The following is a 22,081-nucleotide window of genomic DNA, read 5'->3' on the forward strand; positions in this document are numbered from 1 at the left end:
ACTCGACACACCAAACAACTCGTGAAAAAAAAATCTAATCAAAATTCAAAATATCATTATTGTTTCCCAAACTGAATGCTTTAGGTTTCAGCATACGCAGGGGCAGAAACAAGACAAACGGTGCCCATCTCTCCTCCTGCTGATGTTGAGAAATGAAGATAATAACGTTTCGACGGCTGATGCCATTATTTTGCTTTGAATTTTTAAAGAGCAGCTGCGGGGCCAGGATGAATGTGCTCCCTGCTTGTCAGCTATCTTTTAGTTTCGACGAGAGTCTTTAATTATTCATGATTAAACAAAAAAAAGAAGGGAGAAAGAAAGGAAGTGCACAAAAGAATGGGGCTTGATATACCTATATGGTTTATCAGCTTTGTCAATAGCATAATTAATAAAATTAATAGACTGTCCATTAATTGGTATGCTTATCCTATGATGACAAAGTTAACATTGCAAAATAGTGCACGGGGAGTGTTCTGCAATATTATAATGTCCCGGGCAGCAAAATCAATGTGCAGTTAATTGATGTGAATGTTAGTGTGAGATTGTAAACAAGGTGATTTGCAGCAGGGTCCAGCCGAGCGAGGGGGCTGATGGTACGGTGCATGTACGTGCGTGTACGTATGCGTGCGCGTGCGTGTGTGTGTGCGCGCGCGAGCGAGCCTTGTATTGACCAGGACACGCAAACGCATCCAATATAACACAAAGCAGTCATATAAAACATTTAAAAACTTTGCAGATAGATAGATAGATAGATAGATAGATAGATAGATAGATAGATAGATAGATAGATAGATAGATAGATAGATAGATAGATAGATAGATAGATAGATAGATAGATAGATAGATAGATAGATAGATAGATAGATAGATAGATAGATAGATAGATAGATAGATAGATAGATAGATAGATAGATAGATAGATAGATAGATAGATAGATAGATAGATAGATAGATAGATAGATAGATAGATAGATAGATAGATACGATAAACAAAGCTTGATGGATTGATGGGTAAATGGACAGCAGCTGAAACACACTATTCGGTATTAAATCTAAAATATATATTGTACACTGACAGGTTATTAGGCAAAATGTAGATTTATGTTGCCTTTCCTCTGATTTTAAAACAGCCCAATGAGCATGTGGATGAGAACATGATTAAAAAAAACAGCAAAGATTGCAAAAACATTGTCACTCACTAATGATATACATAAAAAGAGTGATCAACTACGCTTGACAATCAGAAACATCATTTACAACAAGCCAATAAAAACTACCCGGATATTCACGTTGAAAACCCCTTCTTGAGAGAATGTTAAATGAAAGACCTCAAAAACCTCGAAAAAGTCGATTCAGTGCAAAAAAATAAAAATAAAAGAGAGATAAAAAGTTTTGTTTTTCCTTTCTAAAGTACATTCAGGTAGGCCTAAATCCACACACGCATTCAAAAGTTGACAAAAGGTGGGAATCCCTCAAATTGGACCCTCATCCCACCCGTTTGCCTATCTCGCTAGTGTCTCTAACTCGAAAGCTTCTTTTTTTTCTGCTTGATGTCGCATTCAACACGTGGTGGGCTTTTTCTTGTAACATACCCCTCACCCTCTACCTCCATCTCAACCATGCTTGCGGAATTACAACGAGCCGGATCAGACCCTCATCTGGGTCAGCATTGAGTGTGTGTGTGTGTGTGTGTGTGTGTTTGAGCTAGAGAGAGAGAGAAAGAGAGAGAGAGAGAGAGAGGCAGATTTAAACACAGCAGTCAAGGTTGTTCAGTCACCCACCCAAAACAAATGAAAAAAAAAATTAAATACAATTTTAAAAAATGATTAAAATGTGACTGCTGTTTCAATATGTACAGTAGATTTCTCACTTCTTAATATTTTTGTATTGCGTTAGAAAAAAACCCCTCACTCATTAAAATGTATGCTTTTGAAACGCACTTATTCCCGAAGGATGTGTAAAACTTTGGACTAGTTCAGTGATTCATCTTTTCTCACAGGATTTTAGTAGCAAATGGAAGTAAAAAAAATTAAAAATTAATTAAAAATTAAATTAATTAAATTAAGAACCAAATACGTACAGAGCTGGAATCTAAAGTCCATCCATCCATCCATTTTCTAATCCACTTATCTTCATGAGGGTCGCAAGAGTGCTGGAGCCTATCCCAGCCTTCATTGGCTCTGAGCCAGGAGACAACCTGAACTGGTTGCCAGCCAATCACAGGGCACACATAGACAAACACCCATCCGCACTCACACCCACACCTAGGGACAAGTTAGAGTGTTCAAGGAACCTATGATGCATGTCTTTGGAATGTGGGAGGAAACTGGAGTACCCGGAGAAAATCCACGCAGAACATGCAAACTCCACACAGGAAGGCCGGAGCAGGAATCGAACCCTGCACCTCTGCACTGTGAGGCCGACTAACCGATTGATCACTGTGCCGCCCGACTCTCAAGTCTGAAACAAATTTTCGGAAAAAAAATACTCCTTTGTACCCATACAAGCCTTCTGAATATTAAATGTCTGCCACTTATGATATCATACAAGATCTTAGTTCAGTGAGAATCAAACAAATCATTGTGCAATGTTCCCGAACCACTTAACTAGTCCTTATGGGAGTTGAACATAAGTGAGGAATTTGATGCTGTAAGGGTGTCATTTATACATTTGCTATTTGTGGTCCCCCCCCCCCCGCCGCAGGAATTTATTTTTAAAAAATATATACAAAATGTTTACCCTTGTTCAAATTGACTTCCTATATATGAAATCTAGGCCTGTTTCAGCAAACACAAAGCTATTCTAGTCTTCTTCCATCTGGTGGAAAAGCATTTCGTCGTTGTTGTGTTGTTGTTATTTTTTGTGGCGCTTGCACAAAAAGGAAGCATCGCTTTCATGTTAACCCCGAACACTAGCATTCTCTGACCCTCCTCACAAATATAAAGCGCAGCGCGGGCCTCTGTTGTGACGTCCTGCACCGGGATTAGGAGCTTCAGTCAAGGCATTGTCATAAAATGACCTCCTACTCCCAGACATCAAGACACATGCGTGACATCATCCGACTGTACTCCAAATGAACAGGGGTGGAACGGTTCCGTTCGGATCTCGGTTTTGTGGTCACGGTTTTCGATTTGGTTTGGTATGCAGTGACTCGGCATTACTTTTACCACGAGATGCAAAATATGGTTCCACAAGTTGTAATACACTGATCGTACAACTACTCTCCTTAGTAAAAGCTCAAATTCTTAAACAAGCCTTTACGATGCCTATAGACTAAGTTGTGTCATGAGACATATCTAATATGAATAGATGAATGATTATGTGTAGTATTACCCTCTCCATAATGAGAATTATATGCGATTGAGCTCAGCCGATGCATGAAGTAACGTTAACTTCTTCATCTGGAAATGAACACATACAATTGTCATCTTTTTCACCCTAAACACAACCAACACTCCATTTCAAAGAAGAAACGAAGAAGATATGCTTCAGGCACAGCACCGGGATGTTTTCTCTCCCAGGACTGAGAGTGAGAGCGCGCCCGCTCTTATTAAGTTCCAAACGCAGCCGGCACTGGCGCCCAGAGTCCCCAGTCAGAGGGCCTAAATTCATTCATTCATTCATCTTCTGTACCGCTTGACCCTCACTAGGGTTGCGGGGGGTGCTGGAGCCCATCCCAGCCGTCTCCGGGCAGTAGGCGGGGGACACCCTGAATCGGTTGCCAGCCAATCGCAGGGCACACATAGACGAACAACCATCCATGCTCACACTCACACCTAGGGACAATTTAGAGTGTTCAAACAGCCTGCCATGCATATTTTTGGAATGTGGGAGGAAACCGGAGCACCCGGAGAAAACCCACGCAGGCCCGGGGAGAACATGCAAACTCCACACAGGGAGGCCGGAGCTGGAATCGAATCCGGTACCTCTGCACTGTGAAGCCGACGTGCTAACCACTGGACTACCGGGCCGCCCTGGGCCTAAATTCTTAACACCATTTTTTTGTTGTACTGTGAGTGGCCAAACATCAAATTTGAGCAAAGCTTTAAGTTGAAGTGATTCAGCGCGTGCTCGGAGGATATTTGCTGATGCTCGCGTCATTCTGAATTCAAATTGCACAGCCCTCCCGCTGCAATATGATTGGCTGCTGCGTCGATGGAAGGATATGATGGACATGTCATAACCAGGCACGTCGCCATCTTGGATAAGTGCTCTTGAGAGTTGCACAAAAGGACCAAGCGAATAGACTCCCACAAAACCGAAATGGTTGAACCAAAGAGTTTTGAAAAAATCCCAACAAATGAATGTTTGGGGGTTTTTTTTGTCCGACAGGTGAACGCGGCGTTGAAAAATGACTCGTGTTAAAATTCACCACCTTGAGCGGTGCGCCGGAATAGCCTCCATTAATTAAGAGATCAAGCCCCTCTATTGTCCTTGGGAGTCGCCTCACCTCTTACACCACCTCACCCATTTAACCTCCCCCCAGAAACCCCCACAAGCGCCCCATTGTAGCCCCTTGACAACTTCCTGCAGCATCACCTGATATCAATGGCGTCAATGGCCCCTGTTTGTTGTTACATGATCTTCACCACCGTTCCAGACGCGGACCCCCGCTTCATGACCCAACCCCCTTTCCTTTCAGTGTGGCTTGTTTGAGGGAAAACAAGTTGAGAGGTGTCGCAGAGGTGTTACAGGTCACAACCACACACCAACCGCTGCACGAGGACACGCACACACACACACACATTCACACACACACAAGCAGGCAGACACACTTGGCGTGCAAACAATAAAAGCTTCACTTCAAAATAAGAACTTCATAGAAAATGACACTCATAACAATGTCTTGGAGAGGACAACCTAATGTGCTACTTTGCCCTGAAAAGATGTTACACAATTGTGATAAAGTCATCATATTTTAATCCCATCAACAAATATAGATACTTGCCATTTTCAAGATGTTTAACATGGCCCCCCAAAATAAGTACAATTTCTGCTAACCAGTTGTTTTTGGTGTGAAAGCCTACTCAATACTTAACCTTTTCATGCACACTAAAACCTGATAACACGACAAGCTGTCCACTGTTGTAACTACTGCCCCCTCGAAAGGGTTCATATGGAGTTTTCAATTGAAGATTTAGTATCGATAAACCCTAAATCTAAATATTTATTAGTAACTGGTCAAAAGATGCCCTTTTTACATATTCATTTAACAATAATAATAATCATAATAATTAAATGATGTGAAAGAATTGTCAATAGCACTGCAATTTATCTATTTTGTATTTATAGTGCACTGAATTGAACGGTGTTTGTTTGTTTTTTCTTCTTTCTTCTTTCTACCCAATTCTTGCTGCTGTAGGCTGTAAATTTCCCCAGTGTGGGACAAATAAAGGATATCTTATCTTATCTTTTTTTTTGTGCAAGCACTTTAGGTTTTTAAGACATTTTCAGTTTTTTTTGTTTTTAAGTTTGCCGCATAAAAAATGTGCTCAATTTGGATTTTACTGTATGGTAATTTATAGCTGTGACGTATCTGTATAAAAAAAAAAATCCACATGTTGCTGAAGCTAAGCCTTAATTCAAAAATATTACAGAACACAAAACAAGGACAGGTTCAGAAACAAGAGTAGCATATACAGGGTGGCCCACTTAAAAGTAGCCCGGATTTTTTTTTAAATTAAAATATTTTTTTAATTTTTTTCAAAACATGTATTTAATTACGTGAATGTTACAAGTGACCCAAGTCTTTCCAAAACCTGTTTTTATTACTTACAGGTTACAAGAGATGCTGGAAGTGTCCCCCATTGACATCTATACATTTTTGAGCACGGCACAGGATGTTGGCTGATACTGACTGCAGCTCTGCTAAGGTGATGCTTCGGATAGTGTTGGTGATGTTCTGTTTGAGTTCGTTCAGGGTATGAGGATTATTTGCGTACACCTTTTCTTTTAAATTCCCCCATAGATAAAAATCGCATGAGGTCAGGTCTGGAGACCGTGGTGGCCATAACCCCTTGCTCACAGTTCGCTCTTCCGTAAAGACTTCATGAATGGATGCCAGAGACATGTGGGACGTGTGACAAGGGGTTATGGCCACCACGGTCTCCGGACCTGACCTCATGCGATTTTTATCTATGGGGGAATTTAAAAGAAAAGGTGTACGCAAATAATCCTCATACCCTGAACGAACTCAAACAGAACATCACCAACACTATCCGAAGCATCACCTTAGCAGAGCTACAGTCAGTATCGGCCAACATCCTGTGCCGTGCTCAAAAATGTATAGATGTCAATGGGGGACACTTCCAGCATCTCTTGTAACCTGTAAGTAATAAAAACAGGTTTTGGAAAGACTTGGGTCACTTGTAACATTCACGTAATTAAATACATGTTTTGAAAAAAATTAAAAAAATATTTTAATTTAAAAAAAAATCCGGGCTACTTTTAAGTGGGCCACCCTGTACTTCTACTTCATGGATGCTATTTAGACGGACAGGCAACGATTGAAAGGGCAACCTTTTTATGCTATCTTGAGGCCAAATATGAAATCACATTGCTCACCCCCGAGTGTCTCATGCGCTGTTGTTTGTAATGGAACTACACGGAGGTTGCTTCGAGCAGCGAAGGGGAGAAAAAAAAGTTTTAACGTCACTAGTCAATTTGGTAACTGGTGGCTGTGATTTTACTTTGGCTCTTAAATGCTATCTTGGTTGACAGTTCAACAGCTGCAAAAAAGCCAATACACCCCATTCTGTATAAGTCGCAGAGTAACAGACTGCAATGATATTGTCCCGCATTGTTTTTATTTCACCAGGCTGGCTGTGTCTGTTTGGGCTTGAGCTGTTGCTGCATATGACATAATAAGTACTGTGCATTGTCGATGCCGACTGGCTGTCAGCAATACTGCGGCACCAAAACAATGTCACATTTGTGAACCCCGCCAAAATTGGCGGGGAAGCAAGATTTTCGCTTCTCGACTAAATGCAACACCAGAAACGCTCAGCTCGCATTCGGTTTGAATGAAGCATTCCAGGCGGTGTGAAACGAGGCTCAGCAAAGTAACATCTTCCCTCATCTGTGTTGGCTTTCAAACAGCGAAACGACATCCCACCATCAGATAATCAGATGAAGGCAGCGCTCATGTCTTATATGACATAACAAAATACTGCATTTGTTATGAACAATTGCTTTGACCAAAACAGAACAATCCAGACATTTTGGGACTCCTGATCCAGAAGAAAGATGATATTTGTCCGCCTTTTCCCTCATCTGCGCTCTGCTCAATACGGTAATTCCATGATATAAGTGCGCCGCATAATGATGGGACACATTTTCCATCTTTCTGCCTTTTTCGCACTCTGATACTACTAACCAATCGGGAAAACTGGGGAGAACTAAGTCCCGAGTGTCGAAAAGAAAAAGGCAGAACAATCCGCTAGCAGTTACATGCAGTGTGCAAGGGCTTTCTAGTTATTAATTATATCCATTATGTGTCAAAAGTGATCAATTAGTTTACTGGACTGTTGTTGGAAGATTTGCGCCGCAAAGTTCAGAACTGTCTGGAATACGTGCCAGCCACTGGTCTTCTGTGCTTAAACAATCTACTTGACAAGCTTAAAAATACAATAGAATCGTGTTTGAAAGAAGCAAACTGGAGCTCTCGGATCATAGTCCATTCGCCATCGACATGCTCCTCTATTCTAGAAATTTGCCTACTTTAGGACAATCGGAGCTGCGAAATGCAACGCTGTTCCTAATTGCTCTCTACTACTACTAAACTAACTGCACACACACACACACGGATACCCTGCCGGTGTGCAGCCGCAGTGTGAGGTCCTCATATGTGTTTCTCACATTCCCAGCGGCCACACACACACACACACACACACGAATACGTCCGTTTGGAATCGCGAGGGAGTCTCCGCATGCGTGTCTGTTTTTGCTAAAGTGTGTTATTTAGGTGACCACGCCATGTGAAAGCTAGGAAAGGTGGGGGGGGGGGGGGTGAGATAAAAATGTCAGAGGCCCTCTGAAAAGTCGTGGAAATGGTTCAACAAACACTTTTGGAGGTGCAAATGGGACTCGCTTATGTGTTAAAAAGTGAGTGGAGCTGTTATATCAATAGACCAAAATATCGAAATATACATCGTGCCTGCTTTTTTTTCCCTCGATGCAAACGCAAATATGTACGTAAAAGGAAAACAATGTAGGACAACGTCACCATCATTTTATTTGACTTTTTTTCCTCATGAATTATAAAAAAAATTAATTAGATTTTCTCAAATATAATAAATATAAATGTAAAAAATATCATATAAAAAATATGACTAATTATTATGCCCTGACTTTTTCTAAAAAACATTTGTCATATACTGACTCCCCCCAAAAAACCTTTTGGACGAAAAAAAAAGTGTGCTTCAAAAGTTCCCCCCACCCCCCAAAAAAGAAATCATACTGTGCATAAAAAAAGGTGGTAATTAATTTGCAACCTAACCTACACAAGAGGAGTTATATATGCAGACTGACTGACTCATGACCAGAATTATGTTGTGCATTATGGAAAAAACAAAAAACAAAAATGCTACTCCCGATGCTTGTAAGGAGCAAGCCAACACTCGATTCGGATTGACTGAAATCTGCTTGAGGGGGGCTTGTAAAGCGTGTATGTTTGTATGTGTGTGTGTGTATGTGTGTGTGTGTGTGTGTGTCAGTCTTTATTTAGCCCACTTGTTCAGGTCTCGTCGGACGAGCCACACTAGACAAGCCAGGTCACTGATGACTGGCCAAAAGATGACCCGAGGGGGGTGGGGGAACTTAATAAAGTCACCTGTCAGCTGCCCCCTTGCCTTTTTCGCCTTGGCTTGTCGCATCTCTTTTTCCTCTTCCCAATTTTGTCGAACCTCAGTCACAAAATCCAACCGCAGCAACATCTTGTGGGTAAACCATCTTTCAAAGTGTGCAAGTTGCAGGAGCTTTGTAACTTTTTTTTTGTAAGTAACGTTTCAAGCCAAAGTCTGAGAAATAAGGGCCCTCGTGCAAACTAGCCGGTGGACAGAAGTGCTGGTTTTGTAGTGTGAGACCACTGTTTAGTCCCCCATCGAGCCATCAGCATGGCAAAATACGCGACACAATTCTTGCAAAACCTGTTTGGGGTTTTTTTTTTTGTTGTTGTTGAGTGTTTGCAACAAAGTTAGTATTGTCCATCTGCCAAGTTTACAGTCTTCTGATTGGGGCTCATTCCTTTGTAGTTTGTGAAAATACGAGCTTTGGAATTGTGAATAAGTGGTAAAAAAAAAAGGGTCAACTTCCTGTCCAATTTCGGACGTGCTTCCATGAAACCTTTCCGTGTCCTTTTATGCTGGACATGTCCAGGAACACACAATGATGTGTTGCTTGGCGAAAATGGTCTCGAGCGCTTTCTCTTCCACCTTTCTGGGAGGCGAAACTGAAGGGTTAAATGATGGGACACTTTACAACAGTTGTAAAAAAAGGAGAATTTTACATGAACTGTAATACCCCTTTCCCACTGCCGTAAACACGCTTTTTTGGGTAGTGAGAAAGGCTCTAAGTTCGAAATATTTAATTAAATGACTTCATTCTAATTGAATTAATTACATGAACAGAAAGACAATTTTATTCTTGATAGAATTTTTATTTGGAACATGCAATGCAAAAAAAACAAAGAAATATATTTTCTTTTATCCTGTTAATATTATCCCAGAATTGAAACATCGCATACTGCCGGCTCAAAAAGTCGTGCGCCATCCATCCATACATACACTTCAAATTTTTCCTACACCTCCTTTCCAAATGACCCGATTCGTTTAAAAAAAAATCAAATGTAGCCTTCAAGCACAAACGTTTTCCCACTGCGGCTGTATAAGCATAAAAAGTCCCATTTTTGTGATTGCGTGCACGGTTAAACCAAACAGTCCCACCCCCATCTTCTTGCTGGTCCAGACAACCTGGCATCAGACGCGCCAAAGTGCCACTTTTCCACCATCTTGCGGCTCGCCTTGTCTTTTCAACCTCAACAAATACCGCCGCACCTTCTCCGATCCAATAGTTTGGATCCCGGCATCTCCGCGTACGACACAACAGGTAGCCACACACATCTGGACCCTGCGTCCATCCGCATTAGCACAGCATTCTTTTCTTTTTTTTTTAATGACTTCCTTTCCCAGTCAGTGCCCTCCCTACTTCTGTTCAGTGAAAGAGGAATGCTTATTATATGCTCGGGGGCTCTTTTTGTCCAAATAGCTGCTTCTCCACTTTCTTCACTTCTCCGTCTCTCTTTAATATTCACAGTAAGAGTTCTTGGCGCTCACAAGACGGCTGTTTTCCCAGTTAGAACGCCCCCCCCCCCCCTTTTGCCTCCCACCCCTGGTTAACAGAGAAACGTGGGGCTGTCGAGTGTAAACAAGCAAGAGGGTTGGGGGTGGTGGGGGGGGGGCAGGATGGCACGCATCTCCCTGCAAACATCTCCGGGGATGTGTCACCCTAACCGGGTGCTGGAGCAGAACCGTTAACGCCAGTGTGCGAGTGCCCAAACGCTGAGGGGGTCGCCAGCGGCTGTGCTTCCATGCAACCCGCCAGCCCCCCCCATCCCTGCAAAAAACACACATACTCTGTGCTCACATCTGCTCGCCACACAAACAGGAACAGAGCAGAAGCGTATTGGCGCATCAAAGCTGTGAATGCAAATCGGAAGCAAAAACAAAGACTGGCCTAAAAGAGCGTGTGACGTGTGCTTGCGAAACGAGTGCCAGTATTGAAAGAATTGGACCCCCCCCCCCAGAGAAGACATGTTGGTTACAGCATCTAATAGGACTTTTACATAACAAAAGCGTTGGAAAACAGTTTTTGAAAAAGTTGGGCTTCAGCCAATTAGGCAACTCGCCATTCACTGACTCTTTGGGTCCATTTTAATAGACATGGATACAAGTTTATGTGGAATAACTGAAATGTAGAAGTCTTTTAGTTTTTTGGGGGGGGGCTGGGGTCACTTAAGAGAAACGCATCACATTTCTGGCTGAAAAAAAAAGACATTTCGTGTGGCGGCCACTGTTTTTTTTAAAACTTTTCTATGAATCAGTCAGGGCGGCCCGGTAGTCCAGTGGTTAGCACGTCGACCTCACAGTGCAAAGGTCATGGGTTCAATCCCGGCTCCGGCCTTCCTGTTGGGTGTTTGCATGTTCTCCCGGGCCTGCGTGGGTTTTCTCCGGGTACTCCGGTTTCCTCCCACATTCCAAAAACACGCATGGCAGGCTGACTGAGCACTCGAAATCGTCCCTGGGTGTGAGTGTGAGCGCGGATGGTTGGCAAGCGGTTCAGGGTGTCCCCCGCCTAATGCCCAAAGACGGCTGGGATAAGCTCTAGCACCCCCGGCGACCAATTGTGAGGATAAGCGGATCAAAAAATGGATGGATGGATGGACATTTCGGGTATTTTTATTACTGTCAAATGTCAACGGGTCAAATTTGTAAACAGTACGCCAGGATTGCGTTCACAGTAAAAACAACAAAAACAAAAAAAAAAACCCAGGTGAGACCAATTTATCTTTGAGGTCCTCCCAGGAGAAACGTCAACACATACATGATGTGTTCTCAATCTCCTTAATGAAGCCTTTTCTTTCAATATGATGTCGAAGCTTTCCGTCCTGCCAATATGACCCGTACAAACGTCAACCGCGGATGGATTGTGGTGCAATTATTGCATTTGACAGATAAGGTGATTCTAATTGTGGAACCCTCCACAAGTCCTCTGTTTGACCGGGTGACTGCGACACTTCTCCAGCGTGAGTCGATATCCGCACAACATCGTCATTAGCGTTTAGGCCGCTTGCTGCCATCAGCCTATACTTAAAACACACTCGAAACATTCATAATGGACGTCAGACCACCGGCGGATGTACGCGGCCCACCGCTATTGTCGCAGGTGTGATCCCTAACCGCTTTACATCTTAATTACCGGTTTAATCGATCTGGAGGGCGGTGGGTAGGATGGGGGGGTGGCGCACTTTGACTTCATTTATGACATTTGGCTGAGATTTAAGAATAAAATAGTACGTTACGGGCAGACGGGGCCGTGAGCGAAACGCCTACCCAAGACAAAAGGTAACAAACAATCAAAGCAAAGCGCTTACGTCTTTGGGGCGATGTTGACGGCTTGACGGAGAGAGTGCGGGGAGATATTTATAATTAAAGCCACCTATTCAGACTTGCCTACCCGCCTTAAATCTTTCTTTCTTTGTTTATTATTTTATCTGTGTTTTACTGTTGCTCTTGGTTGTATAGTGTCCTTGAGTGTTATGACAGGCGCTTGCAAATGTGATGTATTATTATTATTATTATTATTATTATTATTATGATTATTATCTCCCTCTTGAAAACGACAAGGAAATGAACGGCTCGTCAAGACTGGAGGCAGATAATCGGATGACAAAGTGGCATTAAGGCTATATTGACGAGTGTCTGTGATCAATAAGACGTTAGCTACATAAAGGACAAATGAACCCACTACTGTTGAATTGGAGGAATTGTTAAAGGTCCGTCAAAGTTGGCTTTGGTCTGTGTCGCCGAATTCAAATGAATGGATTTCCATTTGCATAACTTCCCATGCAAAAATTGACATTTTCAGAAATATAAACAAATCGGAGGTCATGATGTACACATTGTCGAGCTTGTGATGATGCGGACATGTGAACTCATGATTTACAGCTACAAATGCGCCATACGCATCGTCATATTCCAAAAGGTGAAAGCTTGAGCAAATCCCCGACGTGTCACTTTGCTCTCCCCGCAGAGTGACGGATGGCGGCTAACGATGGCCGCTTCATCTCGCCGAGGTTCTGTCACGACAGAGACAGATGACATCGGCCGCAGATGAATTACGCCGCAGCCATTTATCACGCCGGGGCCGAGAGGAAAAATACAAATGAACGATTAGCATATTTAGCCTTAATTAAGCGGCGGGGCACAATAGATGAGCTTGTAACGGGGACCCGCGTGTTTGAACAGGCTTTTGAATGGAGTCAAAGCACAAGGTTAGTTGCTCGAATATGAACACTAATTAGGGTTAATTGGTTAATTTTCACTGATTGTGGACGTCTTGCAACGCGAAGGTGAACAAGGATACTGGAAATGAACGTTTGACAAATAGCCTGCTAATTTGAATAGAATGGAACTCCACTTTTGGAACTGAACTGCCGTGGCCGTTTCTGCATTTAGCGTCGAGCGAAGAGTCACACTGCCTCGCAAAAGTATTTAATTGGTTTTGTTTTGTATGAACCTTTTTGTGACATTCCAACCTGGAATTTGATGCGACGGATCTGCAAAAAATAAGTTTTTAGCAGAAATGAGGAATGCATACAGTGCCAGTCAAAATTTTGGAAACATCTTCAAATCTGATTTTTCTTCCAATTATTTAAACATTTCCTGAATTGTAGATTTATACTTAAGTCATCGAAATGAAGAAATATTTCTGGGATTATTTGGCAAAAAAAAATAAATTGCAATATAATTCTTTTAAGACGGCACCTTGTGCCCGAAAACACCTTTGCACAACAATTTTTTCAGTCATCCCTATGATGTGGATGATGTTTTGGGACCCAAAATGACTTTCAGTTCACAGCTGTGCAGGATTTTACAGTTTGAATTTCTCGACGTCTTCATGTGTTTCATACCATTTCAATTTGAAGGTGTTTCCAAACTTTTGACTGGTACTGCATGTAAAAATGATTTCATGTTATGAAGCCCCTAAAAAGAAGACAAATCCTACACTTTAGGAAATGAAGTCCTCCTGTGTGCAAAGAGTTTCAGAAAAACACACACAGAAACATTTCCAGAAGGCCTCAGAAGCTGCAGAACCAAATCAAATAAAATCATTTCATAAATAAATGCAATAATATAAAAATTAATTTACACATTTTGTGTAAATCCACCAAATAAAGATTTTAACAAATATTTCACTTTAAAGGTGAAATGTAATAAAATGGGTAAAAAGCCAAGGGTGTGTATGTGTAATTACACTGTCGTACTTGTGGAAGCATGCATACGTTTGGGGGCTTTCTCTGAGGTCGTTTGTTTTAAAATTACACAGCAGGTTAGTCATATCAAACACTCCCGCCCCAGAATTAGGTGTACCTAATAATGTGGCCGGAGGCTCTATATTATCGGGGGCGGGGGGAATTGAGCATAACTGTCAGGAATTGACGTATCGTCGATGGACACGAGGATGGCGGCGAAGATGAAGCGTGGAAAGTCGGAGGTAAATGAATAAATGAGACAAGAGAAAACAAGGGGGAACGGATGGATGCAGGAAGAAGGGGGGAGGCAGGGGTGTTTCATTGTTGAAGTGGTGAGGGGTGGTAATGGGGTGGGGGTGGTGGAGTTGGGGGTAGGGGGGGGGTTAAGGTTGCAAGCAATTTCTCTTTGTTATCAAGTGAAATGACTCCGCAAATATGACAATAAATCACGGCGGGAATCAATCTGAGAGGAGGCGACTGTGAGCCGCTGATAATGCATCAATCAATATTTAATGTTTGGACTTTAATTAATCCACGCGGGCACTCGGCATTCTTGAAGTGACAAAAGGGGGAGGAAGAGGTGGAACGAGGGTGCGCGTTTGCATAGAATAGCTCTTATATCAAATGGAGACACCAAAGGCAAGCGGGCCCTCATCGCTCGATGTGCTCGTGCCGCTTTATCACCTGTGCTCTTAGTACGGCAGAGGAAGAGCTCAGCGTGGGCTCGGAAATATGAAAATCCTAAACTGACATGTGAATATCATTTTATCATTTGAAAAAAAAAACACAACTGGGGAGTGGAAAGGACACGCCTGTACAATATTTTTTGACAGTTGTCGCACAAAGATTCACAATGGGAGCGCCAAAATCGAGATTGATTATGGTTGGAATTGCAGATTAGCATTAGCAAACAAAATTTGTTGATGACAAGCGGCACATCTTGATTTAATTAGTCATTGGCCGGCTTGTGAAGAAGTGCTGCCACCACGAGTGGCCATCTTTAAAGCCCTCCTCAAAACTCACTTGTATTCTTTGGCATTCGACTCAGCATGACTTAGATTTGTTCTTGATTTTACTGCTTGGTGCTTTCTACCGCCTTTATTACGGATTCGTCTTACTGTTTATTGTGTATGTTAAATCGCTCCATGTACAGCACTTTGTATGCAGCGATGGCTGTTTGAAAGTGCTCTAGAAATACTGTTGACTTGACTTGACTTGACGAGTGAAAATACAATCCATGCTCTTGCTGAATCTTCACCTAGCATAGTCACGAGCACGGAAACACAAATACACCGATTCAGACCTAACCCCGCACTTTGTGTTCTTTTTGTAATGACCTGAAATGCCACCGAAACACCTCGTTGGGTGATGGCTGGATGGACGAGTCCAGTAGAGGTCTGCCAGGTTGACACCATAGAAAACAGGGTGCGAAACCTCTCAAGAAGATCCAGCAAAAGGTCTGGAGGCCTGTTGGCAGTGAGGGAGGTCGGCAGCTGATCAGCTGGTCAATGTAAGGCACAGCAACTATACTATTTTAAAGTATAGGTTTTAAGTACAGTATATTTGGAACACGGAGTAAAATAAATGGCCGACTAGCTAGCTAGCTAGCTAGTTAGATAGCGAGCTAGATAGCTTGCTATAGTGGTAATGATTCAACTCTGTTGGATTCAATATGCATCTCCCTCACAAATGACAACCGATTCATTCAAACTGTTTTCCAGCACCAGTGTGTCGTATTTACAATTTTTTGCTATTCATGACGGGTCTTGTCCTCTCACCAGCCTTCCTGTATTCATCAATTCAAACCACATTAGTTTCCTGCTTTAGTTGAACACTTTTCCCTCTCGGGGTGCGAGTGGAATTACGACTTTAAGAGGGTGCGCCCACACTGCAGTGTCTGATTTAAGGGGGTTTATTATTAGTCGCAAAAATCTCTTATGAAGCCCCTCTGATCACACTGACATATCCCACAGGTACTAATTACCCAATTCACTGCACAAAAAGCCTTGTGGGAGACCAGAACCCCCCCCCCCCCCCAAAAAAAAAAACAAGAGGCTCTCCTGACATTCGAAGGCCTGACCAGATAATTAGGACACTGCTGAGAAGGAGGTCCTCAAGTTGAGAATATAATAAGATTCATCACCTGAGCAAAGTGTCCAGTAGGTCATTGCGAGCAGGATGGATCACGCCGCAACACGTTTTTGGACAATTATTTGGAGGGTGGCTTACGATGCGGATAAAAGGCTCTCCGCAGTGATATTCGTGACCACATGTAGACTCTATTTGATGTGTTGTCCCCCAGATTTCAATGTCTTTTATCTGCAAAGCCATATGGACGTGGGCCGTCCGTTTCAAAGTCCCTCACCGTGCGCCATCCACCAAAAGGAGCATGAACAAGCAATTTGTGGGAATCAGCCTGTGAAATATCAGCGGAAGCCTTTAGTTGGCTTAATGATGATTCGGGGTTCAAAAGATGATGTCAGCGCTGTGGTCAGATTCATCTGCAGTCGGAGATTCTCAATACTGTGGTGTGCCCTCCAGGAGCTGCGGGAGGTAAAAATGTGTCACTTGGGGCCAGTGTAATGACTTACTTTTAGCGCTTTATCTTTTGCTTGACGGTTGTGCGGTGCAAAATGTTTCCAACAAAAGCTGTTGAAAGTGGTGCTGGTTTGAGAATTTCGGGAGAGACTTCTACTAAAAAATACAGACGACAAAGTGGTGTTAGACAAGGCGCGGGGGCCAGCACAAGGAATTCTGAAAAAAAATTGCGGGTGTGTCGACTGCAGTTGTGTGTCTAATAAAAAAAAAGAATATATATATATATATATAGTGTCATTGCAACATTGCAAATGTGTTGCAGAGGAAGGCCGCATGGAACGATCCAATTTAACTGACATTTATAACAGTTGTCAAGTCATTTCCTGCAGCCGGGGGTTCATGTTTTTGCAATAACCTGCATGAATGACGTAAAAGAGAGATATTATGATACTTCCCCCTGCTTTTATGATCGGACTTTTCTGTCATTTCTACACACAAAAGGCACGAGTAGACACTGTCTGCTCCGATTTGATCACAAATAAATACCAGTTAAAGGTGCAATTGAAGCAGTCATATTACAGTGCACATTTTAGTGTTGCTCCCTAAGAATAAACTTCTGATTTGTGCAAATACATTTTGTCAGGTACAGTGTATATTTACCACAAAAAAAACACAAAAATATCTTTAATCTATGCCAATTATAGTACCTCAAGGCGAAAGAAAGAATGTCAATGATGAAACTGAACTCCGCCATAAAAGCAGTTCACACTGGGTCATTCATTCATTCATCTTCCGAGCCGCATGATCCTCACTAGGGTCGCGGGGGGTGCTGGAGCCTATCCCAGCTGTCTTCGGGCAGTAGGCGGGGGACACCCTGAATCGGTTGCCAGCCAATCGCAGGGAACACAGAAACGAACAACCATTCGCACTCACACTCACACCTAGGGACAATTTAGAGTGTTCAATCAGCCTGCCACGCATGTTTTTGGAATGCGGGAGGAAACCGGAGCACCCGGAGAAAACCCATGCCGGCCCGGGGAGAACATGCAAACTCCACACAGGGAGGCCGAAGCTGGAATCGAACCCGGTACCTCTGCACTGTGAAGCCGACGTGCTAACCACTGGACAACACACTGGGCCAGTCAGTGTTAAATGCAAGCAAGAGAGAACATTTCGAATTGGTCACACGCTGTAACAAGCTTGACCGAAAGTGTTCTATTTATTCTCTGTGATTTATTGGTCATATAAGTGACTACTTAAGATCATAATTTGTGAAAAAAATGAAGCGTCTCCCGACATGGGTCAGCTCACTGGAACCTCTCAGAGCAGTAAACAGGAACCTACAATGTAGACCACACACAACATTCTGCCTCCCTCTAAGGTCAGCCATGTCAAGAAAGTTTGTCTCAGGGTCAAAGGTGCATCCTGCAAAGTTGAACTTGGGGCAAGCACACATTTTTACGGTGTTACTATCCGAACAGAGACTTCTTCTTATCCCTAATATGAGCCCAACCAGTCCTTTCCGACACTTAACAAGTCAGACTGTTTACCGCAGGTGACAGTACACAGTCGGGGGTTAAGTGCTGTCTCGCTGGACAAGAGCCCGACAAACAAGATTTAAAGCCACCGCTTCGCCCCCGGCTGCCCCGTCCTGCCCCGAGCTGAGAGTTTCACTTTGTGCCTCGTAAAGAAGACGGGGGCCAGGTTCAAGAGAAAACAGTACCGACAGAAACGGAGGGCGAGTGTGATGATGTCATACGCTTTATTGACCTGATGAATTCATCTGTCGATATACGGCATGTTTAAGAACGGGGGTTTGAAATGTGTCAGCTAATGACATGTAAAGTTTTAAGTCTTGCTTATGTGGGAGTTTCAAACTTTTCAGTGTAGTTTACTTTCTTGGAATTGGATTGGGCTCCCCAAAAAAAACTAAACGACACCTTCAAAACCAAATAGTTGACGACATCATTTCACAGCATCGCCTTCCCAGTGATTTTTGTGCATTATGTCATGTGTGCCGGAAGTCATGTTTTTCGCAATTAAGTGTTACCCAGCAAATATATTCAGTCAAAATTAGCTGTTGGTTGGGTGGATTCCCTTTGAGTGTCTTTTTAAGGTTCGATTTAATAACAGAACCAAATGGCAAACCAAAATGGCCTACAACTTACACATTTCACGGAATAGGTTCCTATTTAGTTTTATGTCCCGTCATGATGAACCCAAGTATCGGATTTCGGATCAGTTGGACACACTTTGTCCATCTCTCTGGTAAAGTTGGTCCAATGAAATTTGATGAGTGATGCTTGAAATTATTGTAATTCAGAAAAAAATAAAAAAAGCTTCTTGGGACTTTTTTTTTAATCCATCCTGACGCGGTAAACAGTGATGCCAAACATGCTCAACAACATTTAATTCCCTCTCAAGGAAAATGTGTATTTCCTCTGAAATGTCTTCAAGCAGATGGAAATGTGCACGTACGGTGGTAGGGGATAAATTTAATCTAAGATTATCATGCTTTGATTGGACCCCAGATTAGGATTGCGGCGGGGCATTTTCAATAATTATTCTCTACTTGAATTAAATGTATCCTCTTAACACGGAAAAACATACGCTGGCTGGAACATCTGCACCATCGCAGCTTTTAATCTCAAAATATTTATTAAAGCGCGCAGGGGAGCTCGGCATGCGCAGATCGCGATGCACAATGTACATCGGGGGACTGCCAAAGGTCACAATCCATTCGCCGCTTCAAAGCCAAAGTACCATTCCAGATCGGTTCTTTTTGAAAATAACAATGCTCAGCAACAATCTCAGAGCACTTTAATCAGAGATACATTTATTCATTCATTCATTCATTCATCTTCCGAGCCGCTTGATCCTCACTAGGGTCGCGGGGGGTGCTGGAGCCTATCCCAGCTGTCTTCGGGCAGTAGGCGGGGGACACCATGAATCGGTTGCCAGCCAATCGCAGGGCACACAGAAACGAACGACCATTCGCACTCACACTCACACCTAGGGACAATTTAGAGTGTTCAATCAGCCTGCCATGCATATTTTTGGAATGTGGGAGGAAACCGGAGCACCCGGAGAAAACCCACGCAGGCCCGGGGAGAACATGCAAACTCCACACAGGGAGGCCGAAGCTGGAATCGAACCCGGTACCTCTGCACTGTGAAGCCAACGTGCTAACCACTGGACTACCGGGCCGCCAGAGATACATTTATTTGTCCCGAAATGTATTTTTCACGCTGATTTAAAAATATATTTCCTATTTTTTTAGCATCTTTTATTTTGGTGAGTTTTGAGAAACGATTTGATGGATGAGTGGTCAGTACAGTGGCGGCCCGGTAGTCCAGTGGTTAGCACTTCGGCTTCACAGTGCAGAGGTACCTGTGTGGAGTTTGCATGTTCTCCCCGGGCCTGCGTGGGTTTTCTCCGGGTGCTCCGGTTTCCTCCCACATTCCAAAGACATGTGTGGCAGGCTGATTGGACACTCTAAATTGTCCCTAGTTGTGAGTGCGAATGGTTGTTCGTTTCTGTGTGCCCTGCAATTGGCTGGCAACCGATTTGGGGTTTCCCCCGCCTACTGCCCGAAGACGGCTGGGATAGGCTCCAGCACCCCCCGCGACCCTAGTGAGGATCAAACGGCTCGGAAGATGAATGAATGAATGAATGGTCAGTACAGTTGCGGATGTGTTGAGGTTGAGCGTTCCAGAGGGTGGGGGCGGTGATAGAGAAGACTCGGTCCCTCCGGTTTTTGTGCTTGGTCGTGGGGAGGGTGGCGAGGAAGGTTTGCGTTTGAGGAGTGGAGGGTGCGCAAAGGAGTGTATGGGTGGAGAAGGTCGGAGAGGTAGGGGGGGGGGCTGATTGTGAAGTCAGAAGTAGGAGAAGTTTAAATTGAATGCGCTGGGGACCCAGTGGAGGTTTTTAAGGACGGGGGTGATGTGAGAATGAGAAGGCGGGCGGCGGCGCTCCGGATGTATTGTAGTTTATTGAGGAACTGGAGGATGTACCATAGAGGATGCTATCGGGAGGTGATGAAGGCTCGGATGAGGATTTGGGAGGCAGTGAAAGAACGTGATGGGCGAAAGCGAGAGATGTTCTTGAGGTGGAGGAAAGCAGTTTTGGTGATTTGGGTGATGTGTTAGTCGAAAGAGAGATTATCATCAGAAAGGTTGCGACAGTGAGAGGAGGGGGTCAGGGTGGAGTTTTCGAGAGTCAGGTTAAAGTCGGAAGCTGTTTGGGGGTCTCCCATTGCATTTTGATGTTGTGGAAACAAAACAAGAACGAAGGGAACTTCTTCAATGTTGCTTTTAATGGCAGTGATAAACGGCCTTCTAATATTAGAAGATGTTTGCATTGCCGTTTATATGGAACAGCAATACGGTCTGCCTCTGAGACTCCGTAGCGGTTTCAAACACATCCACCGCTTTGTGTCGACAGCTTATATGGCCCCACAGATGGGATCGTTACATTATGGCGTCGTCGGGACCATCGGGTTGATTTAACTGGCACTAGAGAAAGGCATCATTCTGTAGCGGGGCCGTCACACGGACAATAGCTTGGAACTTATCTCCTGTCCCGCCTGCCCCACGTCAAACGTCTATTGTCTTAATTGTCTGGAAGACAATACCGGCTTGCGAGGCTTGTTTGAAAACCGTATTCATCCTCCTTCTATTTAGAGGTGCGCTCCTCTTCCTGTCGTGAATTATACCCCCAACCCCCTCTTATAACCGACCTGCTTAGGTGGTCATTGTTCTTATTTTTTTTTAAATCTGTGCCCATTTAAATAAATCTGTGGTGGTGATCCCACCTCCTAAGTAAGCCGCATGTAGAAAGCGTTACCTGCCTCCACCATGGGCTCACTTTATCTGACAAGTGTTGACAAAGACAGCAGGTCAAGCTTAATATGTCCTCCTCCATAGCAGATTCTATCAGCGCTTCTCCCTTGTTCTTATCGCCGCGGAATTGATAGTGTATAATTCTATCGTTCATACCTTAATCACACGCAAAAATAATGTTTTACAAGTCATTAAGAGAAGAACCCTGTCGTGGGCCGGATTTGCGCTAAAGCCTTTGGTAGATGCAACTCATGTTTAATTCTTTTTTTAAAAGAGATTCTATCTGGTGTGTCACTGGAAAGAAAAAAAAAACATCTCCATCTGGTGAAGTGTGAAGTAGGACAGAGCGAGATTAGAGAATGTACTACTGTGTTATCTTATCGCAGCTTAATGTCTGCACAATCAATGCTCCCCTCCCCAACAAGTGGTTCATTAAAAGGCAATGTTTTAATTCCCGAGAACCGGCAGCTCAAAAGTGGGTTATGGATTCGGTGTTGTGCCATAACGACGGCAAACTGTCAGATTGCCTTCAACTTTGTCTAAAAGCTCACACGTGAGCGCACACAAGCTCTTAAATTAGCCAAACAGAAAGTGAAAAGGCCTTGGCGAGTGCAGTCTAAAACCAAGTCACCACTTTGTTATAGCTGGGAAAGAACATTGGCACGGGAAAAGG

The sequence above is a fragment of the Hippocampus zosterae genome, chromosome 4 (genome assembly GCF_025434085.1).
Source record: "Hippocampus zosterae strain Florida chromosome 4, ASM2543408v3, whole genome shotgun sequence".
NCBI classification, from domain to species: Eukaryota; Metazoa; Chordata; class Actinopteri; order Syngnathiformes; family Syngnathidae; genus Hippocampus; species Hippocampus zosterae.